The sequence below is a fragment of the Halichoerus grypus genome, chromosome 1 (assembly GCF_964656455.1).
Source record: "Halichoerus grypus chromosome 1, mHalGry1.hap1.1, whole genome shotgun sequence".
NCBI classification, from domain to species: Eukaryota; Metazoa; Chordata; class Mammalia; order Carnivora; family Phocidae; genus Halichoerus; species Halichoerus grypus.
The window spans coordinates 96156359-96176183 of NC_135712.1; the positions used below are offsets into that span (position 1 = coordinate 96156359).

Here is a 19825-nt window from a genome sequence, read left to right on the forward strand (position 1 = left end):
TTTTATGTTTTTCACTGCTCTGAATAAAACTGTGATAAACATTTTTGAGGGTAGCACTGAGTAATATGGTTTGTGCATCCAAATACAGATATATTGCATAATATATATGTATACATAATACATACATAGATATTCAATTGGAAATACTCAAAATAATTATATACACGTTTTGTTGTACAGAGAGTTTCTTCTTAATTGCTTTTTTGGTCCAATTTTTTTCCTGTAAATCTTTCTGAAGATACAGGGAATATAGTACTGTTTCCAGTCAATGAGTTCACTCCTAGAATAAATTATTCTTGGAGCTGACTTTTATTTATCTATTTTGAACTGATTAGAAATAGTGGTAATGATAATACTTTATATTGAAACAGTACTGTAGAGTTTACAAAGCAAATCTTATGTGGCCAGTCAAACTTCTCTGTGTACTAGACTAGATATGTAGAGGAGAAATGAAAGCATAAAGAACAAGATTTGCCATTATGTCAGTTTGGTCGTCTAGTTATTGACACTGAGTGTGGAAAATTCTGCCAACTCCAGAGAGATTCTGATAAACACTAACATCTCATGGATTATATTTTCCATGACTGAAAAGAAGTCAAATAGTCTAAGTTTGGAATCTGCGTACACAGCCCCTGCTCTGTATTTACCAAGTACGCAAAAGATTTGCTTTCTCCCAGCTTCTGATTTTTTCGTCTGTAAATGAGGCTAAAAATATCTTCTTGACAGGGCTGTTATCGAAACGAGCATCCGTATTTGAAAGTTATTTGTAAAGCTGTTGATAAGTGCTAATGGGCTACAGACCTACTTACTGGAAATAGCAAGGGTCTCTATCCTGGGAATATATTGCTAGGTCATTTGTTCTTTTGCACTGGTCATTATATAATCTAGAAGAAAGGGCAAAAACATGTTCCAGCTGCACTGTATAATTAGTCCTGAAACAACTGTCATGTAGACTGTTCCCTGTGTTTGTTCTTTATGGTGCTTGGTGCTACGCTAAGCCTTGACTTTGCTCTTTGCTAGAGTGAGTGGTGGTCTTTTTCTGAGTCTTGGAATTTCACAGTTACAGTCACTTTTTTGTACTAAAATTGCTCTTCCTTTCAATAGAAAAATGACATGGGATCTTATACCACAGAGTATTAGTCCTGGAAAGGATCTTAGAAAAACATCCAGTCCTGAGTTCATAAATTCTAACTCCTAGGGAGGCATGAATAAAGAATGAATATCGAGTCCTTTGGCCTTCTTGTCTTTAGTTTTCCCAAATGTGATAGAAATATGAGTACAGGTAAATTTTTCTTTACTGTGAGGTAAACAACAGTGGGAGAGTGTTGATAAACACTGGAATGGAACTTTAGATTTTATCTGCAAGGAAAAATTAGTGAGTGGTGGCAATTTGGGCAAATTGGAGACCCATGCCTTACATCGTGTCCCTGGAAACAGACTTTGAGGAAGAGAATGACTTACTGGGATGTGCTCTTAAGAGATGCATTTCTAAGAAAGCATGGAAGGCAAGTTTGAATAAAGACCTTATCTGATCCCAAGTGGAGCTGGAGAGCTGGGATGATCCTTCAGAGTTGTCCTTGATTGAAGAAAAGGATCCAGGCCTCAATCAAGGGTAATTCTCAACGATGAACATAATTATGAGCTGTCAGCAGTTGATATTCCCAGTAGAATTTGGATGCAGCATGAATGGGTGTGGTGGTGTAGGGAGGGTTATGTTGGCTCTGGAGAGACTATCTGAGCAGTGCATCATCAAATCTCCTCTGTGGTTCTAATCAATTTTGGCTGATTATTGTCCTGTGCAAAAATGAAGCAGATAACACCATATTTTACAATGTTTCAAAAAAATCCTGGAATTCAGATTATTGAGTTAAATCTACCTATTTTAAATCTTCACTCAAAGGTAAAAGACTGCAAGTTAAAATACTCATGTGAGGCACATCTGATCTCAGGACTCCCAGTTTGCTAATTCATATTTAGTTCAATCTCCCTATTTTAGGACAAAAACATTGACTAGAAGAGAAGAAATAAAAAGGCCAAATTCATAGAATTATTCTGATAACTTTGATTTCCAAGGTCTCAGTGCAGAGATTCTTGCTCCTATCTCTACATTGTCAATGGATATCAATGAAAATGTGCTTTTTTTAAAACTATCTTAGTGCTCATCAGGTCTCCACAGGAGCATTATGAATAATGTCTTGTTCATTAAAATTTATTTACAGATCATTCAAAGAGAAACACTTGGTACTAAATACTTCCTTAGGGAAGGTACTCCAAAAAAAACCTAGTGGCACTTTGCTGACCTCCTAATTAGCAGATTAGGACAGGTCTGTCAGTCCCTCTGGAGAGTCATAAAAAAATTACAATTAGTTGGGAAAGTCAGATTGTAAAGTACATTCTGTGAGGGAAGTTCAAATGGAATAGCTGTCTTTTTAATACCTACTTAATGCTAACTAGGTGTCTTCAAAGTTAGAAGACTTTTTTTATTGAACTTTTAGTATCTTATACAGACACTTGCTCAGGGTCCTTATTTTCAGGACAGTGAAAGAGAAGTCAAAGTTTCAGAAAATTTACAGAAGACCTTGAATGACCCTAGGCCAAGAGATTTGCTGAATCCCCCTTTCCCTCAGAATCTCCACTTTCACTTATTGTAAATGACACAGCCTCAGGGAGAAGAAGCAACCATGAGATAATTGAATAAAAATGGGAAAGACAGTTATAATGAGTAATATTGCGGGCAGTACTTTATTCCCTGTGTTTATTTCTTTTATGTCTTTTTCTTCCCACTTGTTTCTTCCTCTCATCTACAGATATTCTCATGGGTCTTCTGTTCTAATGAAAAAAAAATTCTATCATCCATTTTTCACTTAAACTATTTTTTCCTACCTTGATATTGTTAAACTTCTTGACATAATAGTATAACCTAGTGTTTCTCAAACTGTGAAGTGCATTGAGATCACCACAGCATCTTGCTAAAATGCACATCCTGATTAAGTATGTCTGGAATGGGCCTGAATTTTCACATTTCTAACAGGCTCCCAGGTGATGATGATGCAGCTGGTCCATGATACTCTCTGAATAGGAGAAATTCAAATTATATTTGACAAAGCACTTGCTATGAACTGAAGTTTTTGTCTTTCTAAAGTTCATATGTTGAAGTTCTAATCTTCAAGATGATGGCTTTTGGAGATAAGGCAACTTTGGGAGTTCATTAGGGTTAGATTAAGTCATCAGAATAGGCTCTAATATGGGATTATTGTTTTTATAAAAAGAAGAAGAGACACAAGATCTCTCTTCCATGTGAATATACAGCAAGAAGATTCAGCCAGACAGTGAATCCACCAGCTGCTCAATTTTTGATCTCCCAGTTTCCAGAACTGTGAGAAATGTCTGTTGTTTAGGCCACCTAATCCATGATATTTCATTAAAGTAGCGTCAGCTAAGACACCACTTCACTAAATCACTGTCCAATTTCTCCCATTTTCTTTATTCTCCCCAGTTCCTTGCCTCAAGCTTCCACTCTACCAATCAACTGAGCATCCAATGATCTTTGTATTACCAGCTTTTCGTAATCCTTATCATAATTATTTGCTCACTCATTTCATGACTGAGAGTAACATTCTCTTGTTCTTAAATCTCTCTTCTCTCTTGCCTTATGTGTCTCTGCATCACTCTAGTTACACCTTTTTTTTCCTTCTTTCTCTGGACTTGTCCAGAGTCTCTCTTCTTCCTCTACTGGCCCAATGAAAGCAATTTCTAGGCTTTGTCAGTCACCTTCTTTTCTTTGCTCACTGAGCTCCTTTGTTTTCTCACTTAACCCCAATTCTACTGTACTCTGAATTTCAAATTCTGTATCTCGGATAATGACCTCCATTTTAAATATCACTCCTAATTTATTAATTTTATCCTGGAGCTCTCCTTTCGATATATTGGTGATTCCTCAAACATAACATATCCTCAAATAATCTTATCTTCAGATATTCAAAGAACATATCCTTCATATGCCTGTCTCTAGACCTTTTGTCATAATTAGTCTGGGCTTATAATAAACCATACCTATTTTTAAAATAAACTTTTAACTTTAGAACAGTTTTTGGCTTTCAGAATTATTGTAAAAGTAGTTCAAAGAATTCTTGAATACCCTAAACCAAGTTTCTCCTGTTATTGACATCTTATATTAATATAGTATCCTTGTCACATTTAATGGGCAAATATTGATACATTCTTATTAATTATTGTTAATATTTTATTATTAATCTATAGTTTCTTCAGATTTCCTCAGTTTTTCCCAAATCTCCTTTTTCTGTTTGAGGATTCTATTTAGGATACCACATTACATTTACTCATCATGTCTCATTAGGCATATCTTGGTTGTGATGGTTTTTCAGGTGTTCTTTTTTTCTGATAACGTTGACAATTTTAAGGATGACTGGTCAGGGATTTTGTAGAATATCTCTCAATGGGGAATTTTCTAAACATTTTTCTCATGGTTGGACTAGAGCGTATGTTTTTGGAAGGAAGACCACAAAGATGAAGTGCCATTCTCATTACATCAAATCAAGGGTGCATATCAATATGATTATTGATATTAACCATAATAAGCTGGCTGGGCTAGCATTTACCAATTTCTCTACTGTAAAATACGCCTTTTTTTCCTCCTTTCCCATACTGTATGTTTTGGAAGAAAGCCATTATATATAGCCCACACTTAGAAGAGGGATTTATGTTCCCCCTCTTTAAGGATGGAGTATCTGTGTAAATCATTGTAAATTTTCTGCATAGGATATTTACTGTGCTTTTGTTGTGGATGAGAAGAGAATAAGTTTCATCTATACATGACTTAGAGGCATAACAACATTTAAAGATTATTATTTATCGGGGCTCCTGGGTGGCTCAGATGGTTAAGCATCTGCCTTCAGCTCAGGTCATGATCTCCAGGTCCTGGGATCGAGCCCCATGTTGGGCTCCCAGCTCAGTGGGGAGTCTGCTTCTCACTCTCCCTCTGCCTCTCCCCCTGCTTGTGCTCTCTCTCTCTCTCAAATGAATAAATAAAATCTTAAAAAAAATAAAAAAAATAAAGATTATTATTTATCTCATATTATTAAAGTTCTGCTATGACAGAAGAAGTGAAAATAAAGGACTTAGATATCTTGCTGTGATTGTGACATGACTTACCTAAAAGCAATATTATTTTTCACAACTGCAGAAGGAAATTGAGATAAGAATAATCAGTGAGTTTTTATGGCCACTGTATTTTACTCTATAATGATACCAACTTTAAATACACATAAAATTATTTTTAAGTGATAATACTTGGGAGTTTGAATCAAGGGAAGGACCAGTTAAGTAATATCTGCATATTTTTCTTCAAATTTTTATGTTCTAGCTATTGGTGAACACGTGGTCTTTGGGGGTAAAATATCATATGGATTATAGCCTATTGTATCGGCCACACTTCTGGCTTCAGAAAGGAGTATCTAACAAAATCTGTGACTCCTGCTTGGTTTTGACAGCCTTTTTTGTGGAATACACAATTTGGATGACACCAAAATGCCATGCAGTTCATTTCAGGGAAACGGTTTTATATTTAAAATACAGGCACAGCATTTATTTTTTATTTTTTTAAGATTAATGTATTTATTTTAGAGGTAGGGAGAGGGCAGAGGAAGAGGGAGAGACTTTTTTTTTTTATTCTGTTATGTTAGTCACCATACATTACATCATTAGTTTTTGATGTAGTGTTCCATGATTCATTGTTTGCATATAACACCCAGTGCTCCATTCAGTACGTGCCCTCTTTAATACCCATCACCAGGCTAACCCATCCTCCCACTCCCCTCCCCTCTAGAACCCTCAGTTTGTTTCTCAGAGTCCATAGTCTCTCATGGTTCGTCTCCCCCTCCGATTTCCCCCCTTCATTTTTTCCCTTCCTGCTATCTTCTTCTTTTTTTTTTTTTTTAACATGTAATATATTATTTGTTTCAGAGGTACAGGTCTGTGATTCAACAGTCTTACACAATTCACAGCGCTCACCATAGCACATACCCTCCCCAGTGTCTATCACCCAGTCACCCCATCCCTTCCACCCCCCACCACTCCAGCAACCCTCAGTTTGTTTTCTGAGATTAAGAATTCCTCATATCAGTGAGATCGTATGATACATGTCTTTCTCTAATTGACTTATTGGGAGAGACAGTTTTAAGCAGACTCTATGCTGAGCATGGAGCCCAGCATGGCTTGATCTCATTACCCTGAGATCATGACCTGAACCAAAACCAAGAGTCGGATGCTTAACTGACTGCAACACTCAGGGGCCCCTAGAGGCACAGAATTTATAAAAAAAAAAATAGTTTGCAAGGTAGGTGTGGGTCAGTGTGGGGGTGCAAACACAGGAAACATATTCTTAACTGTGTTGGTTTCAAGATGGTCCACCACAGTCTCCCCCCTCCCACACACAAATCATTTCTTTGAAATATTCTATTTTTAAGGGAGAAAGCAATTTCATCACCATAACAAAACACAGAATTATAACATCTGTTTCACAATGTAGCTTGTATCTTTTTCGACAGTTTTAACACATTTCTGAATATAACATATTTTCCCATTCTCATGCCACACTTGGCGACTAAGATCACTAGACACAGGAATATGTTTTCCTTGCTTGCTTCCTTCTTTTCTCATGAAAAGAATAAAGTCCTGAAAACAAGGATCATACTCTCATGATAATCTAGGCATTTTTAATGGTCTTTTAAATAGGTTGCTCTTCTTAGTCTCTACAATTTATCTGCATGTCAGAAGTCTCTTTCGTGCTACCTTGGCATCTCTCTCCAATTCCTACCCATGAAGATAACACAATTTTGATTTTTATAGTTATTATTTTTTTGATTGCATTCCTAAGCACTACAATTTAGTTTTGTCTGATGTTTGAAAACTCAATAAATAGAATGATATAGAATGTGTCCTTTTGTGGCTTTTTTCCCCCAGTTTTATTGAGAAATAATAGAAATATTTTCTTGTATAAGTTTAAGATATACAGCATGATGATTTGATTTACATATATTATGAAATGATTACCACAAGAGGCCCAACTAACATCCATCTTTTCATATAGATACACTAAAAAGAAAAGAACAGAAGAAAAAAGGAAAAATAATTTTCTCCTTATGATGAAAAGACAACATGAATAATTACTTTTGTGATATGGCCAGTCTAGTCTGTTCCCCATGGTATCTCTGCCCACCTCGACAGGCTTTATAGACCTTTTTCTGTTGGCTTAGTCCTATGATTAGGCAAGAAATTGCTCAACTTCTTGACCTGTCAACTTCACCCTCCTGAATTAGCATATGCCCCCATAGAAAAACAGGGCTCAAGCTCTCTGGTTCAGTTCCCTGGTACTCAATATTCTCATGCACTCAATCCTGCCTTTTTTGTTGTTGTTGTTGTACATCTTTTCTAATTGTTCTTAGAGGGAATGTTGACCTCAATTACATAGTCAACCATTAGTGGTAACAGAAACTTCATATTTCTTACTTTCCACAGGATAGTTCAACAAATATTTTTGAGGTGCTTATTATGTGTTTGGTGTGGTGCTAAGTACTAGAGACTAATATACATACTCCTTAATAGTATCAATGTACAGTTATTGAATAATACAGGTAAATGCAAGAATGGTTCCAACTAGGTATTAAACATTATTTTTTCCAATGGAATTGAGCTATAAAGAATCAAGTATATTATAAGTAAAAAAACTCACCTGTGATAGTAATAAAATGTGGTATTGTCCAGTGTCTTAGAAAAGATGAGGAGTGTCCCTGAGAGAATGGTTCTATCAGGGATGATAAGGAAGTATGTACAAGGAAATATGAATTCAAATTAAACAGAAAAATTAGTGCCAAAGCATCATGCAATTATAAGAGCTATTCTAGGTGGTCAATAAAATTTGTGGCAAAATTTTTATAATTGTCATTGGAAGAAAGTGTATCCTCCTCAGCAAAACAGTAAATATTGAGATTACTCTGCAAATAGATATAAAAATATTGATGCAAAGAATATGCCTCTAGACAGAGTACACAGTGGGGCCAGAAAGAGCAAGAGAGGAGGACAAATTGAAGAAGAATCACACACACACAAAAAAAAATTTAAAAAATGAAAGAAGGAGGAGAAGGAGAAGAAAGAAGAAGATAGCGAAAGGCCGGCAGGCAGGCAGGTGGATAGGCAGGCAAAGCAGGCAGGCAAGGAAGGAAGGAAAAGAAGAAAATCTACCTGGGAGCAGAATAGAAATTTTCCTTAGCCACACTGAACTATATATTTGCATCATTTTCTGTATTAGGTACTGGGGATATAGCAGGAGAAAAAATAGGTAAAAATTCCTTCCATCAAAATGCTTACATTTCAACTGGGAAGAAAAAAAAATTAATAAATAATTTAATAAATAAATTTAATAAATAATTTATCATATAAATTCTATGAAGAAATAAATAACAGGGAAAGGGATTAAGAAATTCTAGGAGAGTGCAGTTTCAGATAGTTGGTAAGCAAATTCTCATGGAGAAGATGAGATATCTTCCGGAGACTTTTGAGCAGATGCCTGAAGACTGGCAAAACTTGTTAGAGTGAGACATGTGGATATCTAGGGAAGTAGTGTTACAGGCCAAAAAAGACCCCAAAACAAAGCAAAAAACCCCAGCAAATCCAAAGGCCCTGAGGTAGAAATGGACCTGGAATGGTTGAGGAACAGCCACAAATTCACTTTGGTAGGAATGGAGTGGGCAGAGGTCTGTTAGTTGACTAAGTCATATAAATAATAGGGAAAACAGAAAAATTCAGGGCCTTATAGGTTTTTATAAGGAATTTGGTTTTTATTCTAATAGGAAAAATATTAGGTTTCTTAAAGCAGAGTCATAACATGATCTGGCTTAAATTTTGAAATGATCATTCTGGATACTAGTCTACAGAGCAGAGCAGTGAAGGCAGGAACAGAGATAGCACTTAGGAGCTATTTGAATAGTCTAGGCGAAAGATGTCTTAGATCAGGATAGTAGCAATAGAGGAAGAGTTTTTGGAATATATATAGTTATAAAATATATAAATAATATAACTATAAAATAATATAACTATACTATTTATATATAATTGTTTATGATAATATATATTAATATATAAATAAGCAGTATAGTTTGAACATGGAGTTTAATAGCTGAATAAAAAGTTCAAGAGAAGAATCAAGAATAACTCACTATTTTTGGCTAAGCAACTGGAAAGATTTAGTCCATATTTATTTAGATAGGAAACATTGGAGGAGGAAAAAGTCTGAATGAAAAAAAAACCATGAGTCTTGTGGACATGTTGATACTGAAATATCAGATGTTCATGTAAAAGTGTCAAGACTTTTGGATATATGATTGTAGCATTTGGAGTAGTATTAAAAACTGAGATTGGATGAAATCACCAGAAGAGTGAGAATACAGAGATGAAATAATATATATGAGGACCAAGGTCTGGGTGGGCATTTTGGCATCTAGAAGTCAAGAATATGAGGATCCATCAGAAAAGACACTGAGAAGGATTAGATAGTGAGGAGAACATAGAATAATAGAAATTGGGACTATGAAGGTATTAACTTTGTTCTTAATGACAAAGTACAGGGTATAACAATGAGAGTGAGAAGCTAAGAAGAAGTGAAGAACTATTTTATTAGAAGACATTTAGTGAGCTCAGAACCCAGCATACTGGATATATAATCTGTGTGAATATTAGAATCACTAAGAATTATGAGAACTTTGCCAAATAAAGCAACTATGACATTTGAGGCAAAAATCTTCATAGATGTGACCCAAGGTGTCTGTAAGTGATTGCAACAAGGAGAGGTTGTAGTAATATGATATAAAGACATTAGATTAAAAGCTTTTTCTTTTTTTCTTTTCCCTTTTCTTTTCTTTTCCTCAAAGAAGAACTAGAAGTAGCATGTGGAACAAGGTTGATTTTTATCTTGCCTCTCAGCTCAGTGGTATGAGTGATGAGGGGAGAAAATCAGGAACCACTTGAGAGGGTTTCTATGTAACAATAGGTTCATGAGAAAGCCAGTTAGGTTACGGTAAGAACATGAAGGGAACATGAAGGGAAGCTGTTAGGGATAGAAGGAATTTGGCTGTGAATTCCAGAGAGTGCAGTGGAAAGTCCAGGAGATGGGAAGCAGGGGTAAATGGGGTATAAGAGAGGATTTTCAGAATTTTGTTGGGGTAAGGGTCTGGGTAGTGAAAACTTCACTGGCTAACATAAACAGCCATAGAAATACTTTGCCATCTTCCAACATTTGAAACAATTTCCACTTGTAACGCGTTTTGCGATTTTACACCTAGACTATCTATGTGTCTCATCTTCTCCATGTAGGATTTCTTGGCTCCAACTCACATAACCATCTCCTTTTTCTTTCTTTGTGGAACATATACAATTAACCCCACTCTTTTGGTTACATCATTTGTGAGTTTACTGATTCAAAATCTTTACTGAGGATTTACTATGTATCAGGCACTTTGTAAAGAAGTAGTGAACAAAAAGTCATAGTTACTGTAGCCAACATGAGTGAGTGTATTTGTATATTTTATTGTACATTCTCCAATGGCAAAGGTCATATTTTGCAGTTTTGCCCCTATGTAGTACAGCTCTGTAAAACTAACAAGTGTTCCATAACTGTGTTATAAAAAGATTGAATGAGTAGTTTTTGGCTCTCTTGAAATAGATTTATAGCAAACATAATATGCTTATGTAAAGAATGTGATCATAGAAATGTCTGATAATTTGCAAATAGGCCTTTCATCATCTGTCAGCATTCCCAAATTATTTTAGTGCTAGTAAGGAAAAATGTTTTATATACTGCACATTTATTATTTTTAAATAGTTATTGCCATCTTGAATATGAGGCCTAAGGAAAGTGATAATAATAGAGGCACTGGAATGAATTTGAAAAGATTCTTGATTCAGAAAAAGAGTAGGAAAAAAATTGAGGAAAAAAAGTGACGTTAAAAAAGATACAGTGTTAGGGAACAATAAGATGTAACTGAAAAGATTATTTGATTAAGTGTTTATATCAACGTTAATTAACTTCTTAAACAATTAACTGATGGACCCATCCTTCAGAGGGAGCCTGAAAAGGAGCAACTTGAAAAACGTAAGATCTCACAGTTTGAGTGGAACCTCAAATTCTGATATTTTATCAACCACAAAGATGAGGAAAAAGAAAGTTGGGCAAAGCCATATTCCTAATAAATATAAAGTTAACCAAATGTCTTTTAACACTTGGTTAATTCCTTGAAATTATTATTATTATTTAAAAAATAAAAACAGAAGTAGTGAGACAAATAATGAGTGGAATGTCCAGAATTTATGAATGTCTTAATTTCCTTAAGTTTTAACTAAAGCACAGACCTATGTTAAAGAATATGGCAGTAGAAGTGTAGCTCCTATCAGTAATAGAAGAGGAAGGTAGAAAAAGACAAGTGGAGATGGGGAATCACAGCTGGGTTGCCAGCTCCATCTCCATTTTTAAGTATATTTGTTATTTCCTTGATGGGATGCTAGAGATTGTATTGCAGGGATCAGCTCAGGGAGTAACACCCAAATTCTCAGAACTGAAGTTTTGGGTTAGAATCACTATTTGAGCATCAGAGTCAACTAACTTGTCATCTTCTGGGCAAGTACTCTAAGGACAGACCAGCGATGTGTGGACAGAAGATAAATTAGGTCAAATGTCACAGATGAGGAAATTAAGATCACAAGGTAATGAGTAGAGAGGAGCTTGAATGTCTTTTCTGGAACATATGGCATGTGATTACTCTCCAGTGATCCATAAAAATGTGGCAACAACAGAGCAGTAGTATTAATAACTTACATTTTTCCATGTGCTTGAAATGTAAAGTGTGATATAAATTATCATATCTGAGTCCCGTATTTTTCTAGTGATACCAGCAAGAATATATTTTCAAAGAAGGAAACTCATACTCTTAACTATGGAAAGACTGCCATTTAGTAGCTGAATGACCTTCAGCAAAGCTGGGACTTGGACCACAGTGTCCAGCCCTTCATCTCATGCCTTCCCTGGTATTTGCCACCTTGACCTGGGTCTGACTCAGGCTGCTGATCTGTTTTCAGACTTCATAAAGTGCAGAATCTAATCTATCATAACCAAGCCTCCTCAAATTCAGTAAATTATTGAAAAACAAATCAATCTTAAACACATATATACATAAATTAATGATTCATAACTTGTGATCCTGTTTCTTGAAGTTTTTTAAAAAAATTAATATTACCTATGCATATTTTATATATGTGTTTTATAGCCACTAGCTGCTGAATGGGCATGTCAGGTAAGCATAGCTGAACATTATAACATAAATAATATATGCAAGAAAACATATTTTAAATACAAAATGACAGATCTCGGGCGCCTGGGTGGCTCAGATAGTTAAGCGTCTGCCTTCGGCTCAGGTCATGATCCCAGGGTCCTGGGATCGAGTCCCGCATCGGGCTCCCTGCTCCTTGGGAGCTGCTTCTCCCTCTGTTTCTCTCTCTCTCTCTATCATGAATAAATAAAATCTTTAAAAAAAAAAATGACAGGTCTCACACACCTATTTCTGTAAGTAGTGTAAAATATGGTGAATAGGACTTTTACATTAAAAAAATGAAATTTTCATTTACATCCGTGACTGTTGGCTTTCTTTAAATGTTACCTCACACAATGTTGTAGGGTTGAAAACGATGAAGCCCTTTGAAAAGCATTAAGTTTGCCCTATAAATGGCAGGTATCGTGATTAAAATTAATACACTCAAGCTCATGTGATGTCCTTCAAAAAATGATGAAATTGGCAGCCAATTTGAATCAGTGAGTATGGCCTATTGATCTTAATGTTTAAACTAATGCTTTCCTCCTAATTATTTAAAACCCCGATAGGCAACTTAGTAGTGCATTGACAGTGTTATGTCAATACATGTGAATATGTGACCTATAGTTTGTGTGCAAAATAAGCCACTTAGGTAGTTATAAAAAAAGTTTACTGAAAGCCTCCCAAAGCAACTGGTATGTAAGCCTTTAAAATGTTAGAAGATTTCAGGGAACCAAAGTTGGTATTTTTATGGAATGTTTAAAGCTGGACATAAATATTTTAGTGAACTGAGCTGCTTAGTCATCTGAAGTTTATGACTTGGTTCAAAACCATTTATCTAGTCAGAAGCTAGTCCTAAAGTATAGTTTAGTATTTCTGTTATACAATTGCAGCAACGAAGCATTACTGATTCTCAATTTGAAGAGTTCTGTGTAACTAAAATAGTTAAAAAATGTAAAAATTGTTGGAAGTGATTAATAAAACCAACATAAATCAATAAAAGCAACATAAACGTATGCATTGTACTGAAGAATAATCACTTACATTTCAGAAATCTCAAAATTATATGGATTTAAGTATCTTTTCCCATGACCAAAATAAGGACCTTTGCTGAAACCTCATGAAACAAAGAAAGGAGGTAATAAATATTAACAGAGCTGTTTACATGGTTCTGTAGCTGAATTTATGCTTGCAATAATACAGGTACATTCTCCAAATTGCTAGCAAGGGGAAGAAATAGGCTTTATTAATGTCTACAATTTCAAAGTGCTGCTCCAGATTTTACTCAGGAAATTATTGCTTAAAATCAGTGGAATGTGTAAGACTGTTTTCCTTTAGTTTCTGTCCTGAAACTTATTTCTATAAATCTTTCATTTTGAAAATTTCAAGGTTAAGCAACTGGCTCCTTCATGGTATCACACAATAAAAATGAAATTACATTAAAAAGTAAGGTTTTGGCTAAGATATTGGATAATGGTAAGGTATCAATGCAATTACTGTGTTACCATAACAATGAAGGATTCTGTAAAATGAAGTTACCTTCTTCATGCCCTAGAAGAAAATTAAATGTGTTTTTTTTTTTATGACAGTGAGCCTTCTTGAGGACAAGAATACTAGTGTATCCCAAAGGCCCCAAATGGTGTCTGGTACAAAATAGATGCTTAAGAAAAACTTCTGAATGAATGAATAATTACAATAAATTGACCACAACCTGAGTTTACACCATGCAGAAGTATAAGACTGTGATATTGGGGCACCTCGGTGGCTCAGTCGTTAAGCGTCTGCCTTCGGCTCAGGTCATGATCCCAGGGTTCTGGGTTCGAACCCCACATCGGGCTCCCTGCTCAGCGGGAAGCCTGCTTCTCCCTCTCCCACTCCCCCTGCTTGTGTTCCTTCTCTCGCTGTCTCTCTCTCTGTCAAATAAATAAATAAAATCTTTAAAAAAATAAGACTGTGATATTTGCTTCATATTTTCTTTTCTTTTTTTTTTTTTTGTTTTGATTATAGTTCTGCTTTAATAGGGTAAGACTTGAAAATACACAGATATCCAGGAAAAAAAGTAAAGCAGTATGAAGTATTGAGAGCACAATTGGGCTTTAATTTGGGTCTTCAGTTTCTAATTGTAACAGCAATCATACTTCTCAACAAACAATGTCCACCAGCTCTGCAAACACATCCAATGGTAATATTAGAGCAATACACTTTACACTGGACACTTTACACCCACTCTAAATTCACCATGTGTTTCATCTGGGTTTTTCATAAGAAAAGAGGCATATCTATAATTCACAATCAGAGTCAGGTTTCTGAAGACTTAGATATGAAATATTGCCTGTCAATTTGCTTCTCAAACTGAATTTTAAAAAAAACAGTATAATTTATTCTTTAAAGCAATTTTATAGACATGGGTGGTCCAATTAATTTCATAGTGACGTTGGTTGAATATGATACAAAGGAAATACAGGTATCTTCCAGGACAGTAGGATAAAGGAAGCTTTCAGAATTCATGAGGAAAAAAAAAGGTGATAAAACCTAAATTTCTTTTTCAGATGTTTTAAAATTTCTATAAAACCTTTTGTTCCAAAATTAATCACTTAACTATGATACATAAAATATATTGAATGCGTTGCCTGACATCAAGATGGGAAACCCTCTCTTTCACATAATAAAATCCCCTTCTGGTCCATCTTGGACCAAGTCCTGGTTGTCTGATGGCAGATTTATCTTGAGAGGCCTAAATTTGTAATAAAACGCACTGCTTTCATCTACTGGTTGGTATTCCTGTTCAATTTCAGTTAAGAAGCCACTTCCAGAGCCACTTCCAGATCCTGATCCCGAGTCAGATCCAAAATAGTCCTCCGAAAGAGGGAAGACATCATTCAAGTTCTGGGATCTTGTCATTGAAGAAGGATTGGTCCTCGGAGGAAGGATTCTGTTGGATTCCCCCAGAAGTAGGTTGAACATCGGTCCCTTTTCATCAACGCAGTTTGCAGAATTACTATCAGGACTGCAGCGTACCCACTGGTACCTGGCTCTCCGCACAGGAAAACCTTGAACTGAAGAATCCAAAACCAGGAGGAGGGCAAGAGCCAGGACAAGCCTACTGCCCTGTTGGAGTAGCTGCATGGTGACCAGCTCCCTTCAGTTCTGCTGCCTGCACACCGACCTCACGATTAGGAAATGTAGCAGGGTGCACTCTGTCCCTTTTAGAAAAAGTTCCAAAACCTCAAACCCTGCCCAGAACCCACGTCACAATTTCCCCTCTCTGGCTCCTGTCCCTGTCTGTGTCCACCCCTGAGCTGCGTTGCCAAGGACTCCATATTTTCTTTTCTTTTCTTTTTCTTTTTCTTTTTTTGCTTCACATTTTCATCAAGATACTATGCCAGCATACCCAACTCAGTATGTCTAAGATCCAACCTATTCTTTTCTTCCACATTAGCTTTACTGCTGTTCAGTCCCTATTCTGATTAATATTACCATATATTCCCTGCCACTCTGTAAAATCTCAGCCATATATGACTCCAAATCATCATCTTGGCCTCTTTAAAGACCAATGTCTTGCCTGTCTAGTCTCTGCACTATTTTTTCATTTAGGTAAGAGTCTCTTATCTGGTCCCCTTTTCTTCTATTTCTGTTTTTTTAAAATCACCCTGAGGGCGCCTGGGTGGCTCAGATGGTTAAGTATCTGCCTTCGGCTCAGGTCATGATCCCAGAGACCCGGGATCAAGTCCCGCATCGGGCTCCCTGCTCCTTGGGAGCCTGCTTCTACCTCTGCCTCTCTCTCTCTCTCTGTCTCTCATGAATAAATAAATAAAAAATCTTAAAAAAAAAAAAAATCACCCTGAGATTATGGAAGTTGTAAGAAGTTGTATAAATTTGTTTTAGGTGGTGCTGAATGTATAGGAACAAAGAAACAAACACGTCAGCATGCAAAATAAAGATAGAAGTTTTTATTACTTGCACATAGAAGGAGTCCGGAAGTAGGGAGTAAAACTTCATGAACAGAGAACTAGATTTATTCTGTATTGCTGCTCTACTGTCCTTCATGATCTACCTCATGATTCAAGATGGCTGCTTGAGCTATACTCAATATGTCCAGTTAAATTTATTGGCCAAAACATAGGCATGTGGCCACAGCTTACTCCATAGAAGTCTGGGGAATGTAGTTTGCCCAGGAGAAAATGGATGCTATAAATTGCAATCTCTGCCAAACCAAATGTTTTACAAAAATTATCATATTTAACTCTCACAACACATCCTATAAAATCGATCTTAATATTCTTATTTTGAGATGATGAAACAAACATTCTTGGAGAGGTTATATAATTCTACAACTTTATTGTCCTCAGCCCATATTCAGTGCTTTCTGCTACCTTATGCCTGCTCATGAGCTACCATGCTGCTCCTTTCTGGAAAGGACTGGCTCTTAAGCTTTTTAGATGCTCAACAAAAGCTTGATGGCCTGATGAATCTGGTCCAGGGTGAGGGGCAGAGAGTTTAATTCTATCTGAGAATCTCATAGTTCTAGCTGAGCATCAGGAAATAACTAGTTTTCAGGAATATTATCTCTTCATTCATACATCATTATCATTGAAAAGAATACATTTGTCTCAACTGTCAAGTCAGAAACCAAAAGATTTAGGATACAGGAGGATGACAAGGAAGAAAGGATGATAGTATAAAACTTATAATCTTTAACAAAAAAGGGTTATTTTTTAGACCTCTTTTCTTTGGTCAACTGCACATTTTGAGCTTTAAGAAAGGGAGAAAATCTTGCTAGACATGTGAAGAGGACCGAAGAACTCAAAATTAAAGAAGGATTAACTGAGTAAGCATCACTGAACAAAGTTCATGCTTTAGACACATTAGCCACCTGGAGTAATCAGAATAATCGCATTCCTATTTGATTATAATTATAGTATTGTTGAAAACTTGGGAGAAAGGAAATTCATTTGTAGCAAAAGTCCTACAACTAAATTAAATCTAGTTGAGGATTTTTCAGTTTCTTGCACTGTCCACGTCCTGCCAAAATATATGTTAGCCTAAATTTTTTGGTGGTAATTTGTAGAAGTCACTAGTTCAAGAACCTCTTACCTAAAATTACTTATTTCTCAGTCAATGCTCCAGGTATTGCTGAATGCCACTTTGCTTATCCCAAAGGAAGCAGTTTTATCTCCTTCACTAATTAACTACTCACTTTCCTTGTCCAGAAGGAGTGATGCTTTACTGACTTACAGCCATATTTTTTCATATAAAGAGGATACATAATTGGTAACACTTAAGGACACAGGTAATTAAACAGCATGGTTGAATACCCAAGTTGCTTAATTTACTAGAAATCATTAATGTATGGCACTGCTTTAATTGGTTATATTTTAAAATGATAAAATTATGGTATTTAGAGTAATTGTTTCTGGGTTTTTGTGATTATTCATCCCCCCATGTATTTGAGTTTAAATTTAATTGGTAGTAAAATAGTTTGTTCTTTGTAATAGATAACCAACTTACATTTGTGTACTTAATTTATTAACTAATTCTATTAATTTGTTTAATAAATATTTATTGGCGAGGCAAGAGTTCTAGCTCATTTTGTGACTATCTTTGGCAAGACACCATTTTAGATGGGTTTAGAAAATGAAGAAGACAAATTTCCTAGTCATAGCTGGAGAGTTGGGGGGAAAATAGGAACAATTAAGTATGTACAACATGGTACACAGATTAAGGGGACTTTGACAAAGTACTAGGGGACCACAGAGAAACAATGAACTTTTCCTGACAGTGCCTAAGACAGTTTTATCAAATAGATAAAATCTGATTTGAGGGGCGCCTGGGTGGCTCAGTCGGTTGAGCGACTGCCTTCGGCTCAGGTCATGATCCCGGAGTCCTGGGATCGAGCCCCACATCGGGGTCCCGGCTCGGCGGGGAGCCTGCTTCTCCCTCTGACCCTCCCCCCCTCATGCTGTTTCTCTCTCGCTCGCTCTCAAATAAATAAATAAAATCTTTAAAAAAAAAAATTCTGATTTGACATTGAAGATGAGTAAAAGTTTATCAGGTGGAAGATTTGGTTACAACATACTGTTCAGAGAGCGCTTAAAGGTAAGCCCATGATGCATTGGATACTTAGGGGAGAGACCAAATATGCCCAGAATGTAGGGTATATGGCAGTAGAATAGACTTCATCCAGACTCTAGAATAATTTACCTTATATCATGTCTTGTGATCCACACCAGCCCTTGGAATAGCCAAATGTTTAAATGTCACAGATGCTGCCGTTCAACGCTGTTATGGAAAATGCCCTGATCCATTTCCTTTCCAATGGTCCTGCAATAGCTTTTCCACAGCCATTATTGTTCTCAACCTATATCCAAGCTGGCTCTCCTGCTAGGGTCAACACAGCTGATGCCCAAATTCTGCCCTTCGGTTCCAAGTCCTGGATCCCAGATTTGGAATTACATCCCTCCATTACTTAACCAAACTTTTTTTGACTGACTGCAGAGAATCCGGCATCTAAATAATTGGAGAAAATCCCCTAAAAATTAATTTTTTCTACTCTACAGTCCTTTGTAACAGAACATGAATATATGGCTGAAAGCAAGTTTGCCTCAGGTAGTCAGTATTAAAATCAAAATTATTTCTTTAAATTGACTCAAATAAGTGTCCCCAATAGGGCATGTGCCTTTGATCCCAACTGTGTTCCTTGCATTTTCAGACTTCTATTCTCCCAGTCCAACTGGTACATTTCTTGCTTTTTCTAAACTTGTTATATATATATAACTAAACTAAACTTGTTATATATATATATATATATATATATATATATATATATTTACTGCCAAAGAAGCAAATCTTTAATCAACATCTTGTTATTCTTTCATCCCTACTTAGCGATGTGACTTCATTTACTAGGCACACTCAGAGCCTTTCAGTCTGTCCTTCTAATGGTACCTTCCTTGGGAGGTAGTGACATAATTTGGAATCAGATAGAACAGGACTTCAGTATTGGCCCTGCCGCTTTCTTGCTTTGTGATTTTGTGCAAATCATTTAACTCTCTTATCCTCAGTTTCCTCACCTGTGAAGTGGAGATAGTGACAGCTAACAATGGTGTTTACATTTGTAAATGATTACTTTTAAATTATCACCTAGGTACCTATGTGATATTTCTTATTTTCCCTTCCTACCCTCAAAGCCTAAAATATTTACTACTGACCTTTACAGAAAAAGTTTGCTAACCTCTGCTGGGCCTTTCTCAGAGAATGTAACAAAGAAGGATAAAGGTCTTCTGACTATCCAGCCCACCTCCAAAACTAAGCAAACCAATAGAACAACGATTCTTCTCTAACACTTAAAGAAACAAAATGACCTATGCGAATGAGCTGCATATTGATGCAAAGTATTATTAAATATCATAAAAAGCAAAATGTGAATAAAACTTGATAACAGAAATTTAGAA

General features: G+C 36.0%; 1 pseudogene; it reads right to left on the reverse strand.

Moving 5' to 3' along the window:
- Nucleotides 1-14451: 14451 nt before the first annotated feature.
- LOC118547839 (serglycin pseudogene) lies at nt 14452-15564 on the reverse strand (annotated as a pseudogene).
- Between the last annotated feature and the right edge of the window lie 4261 nt (nt 15565-19825).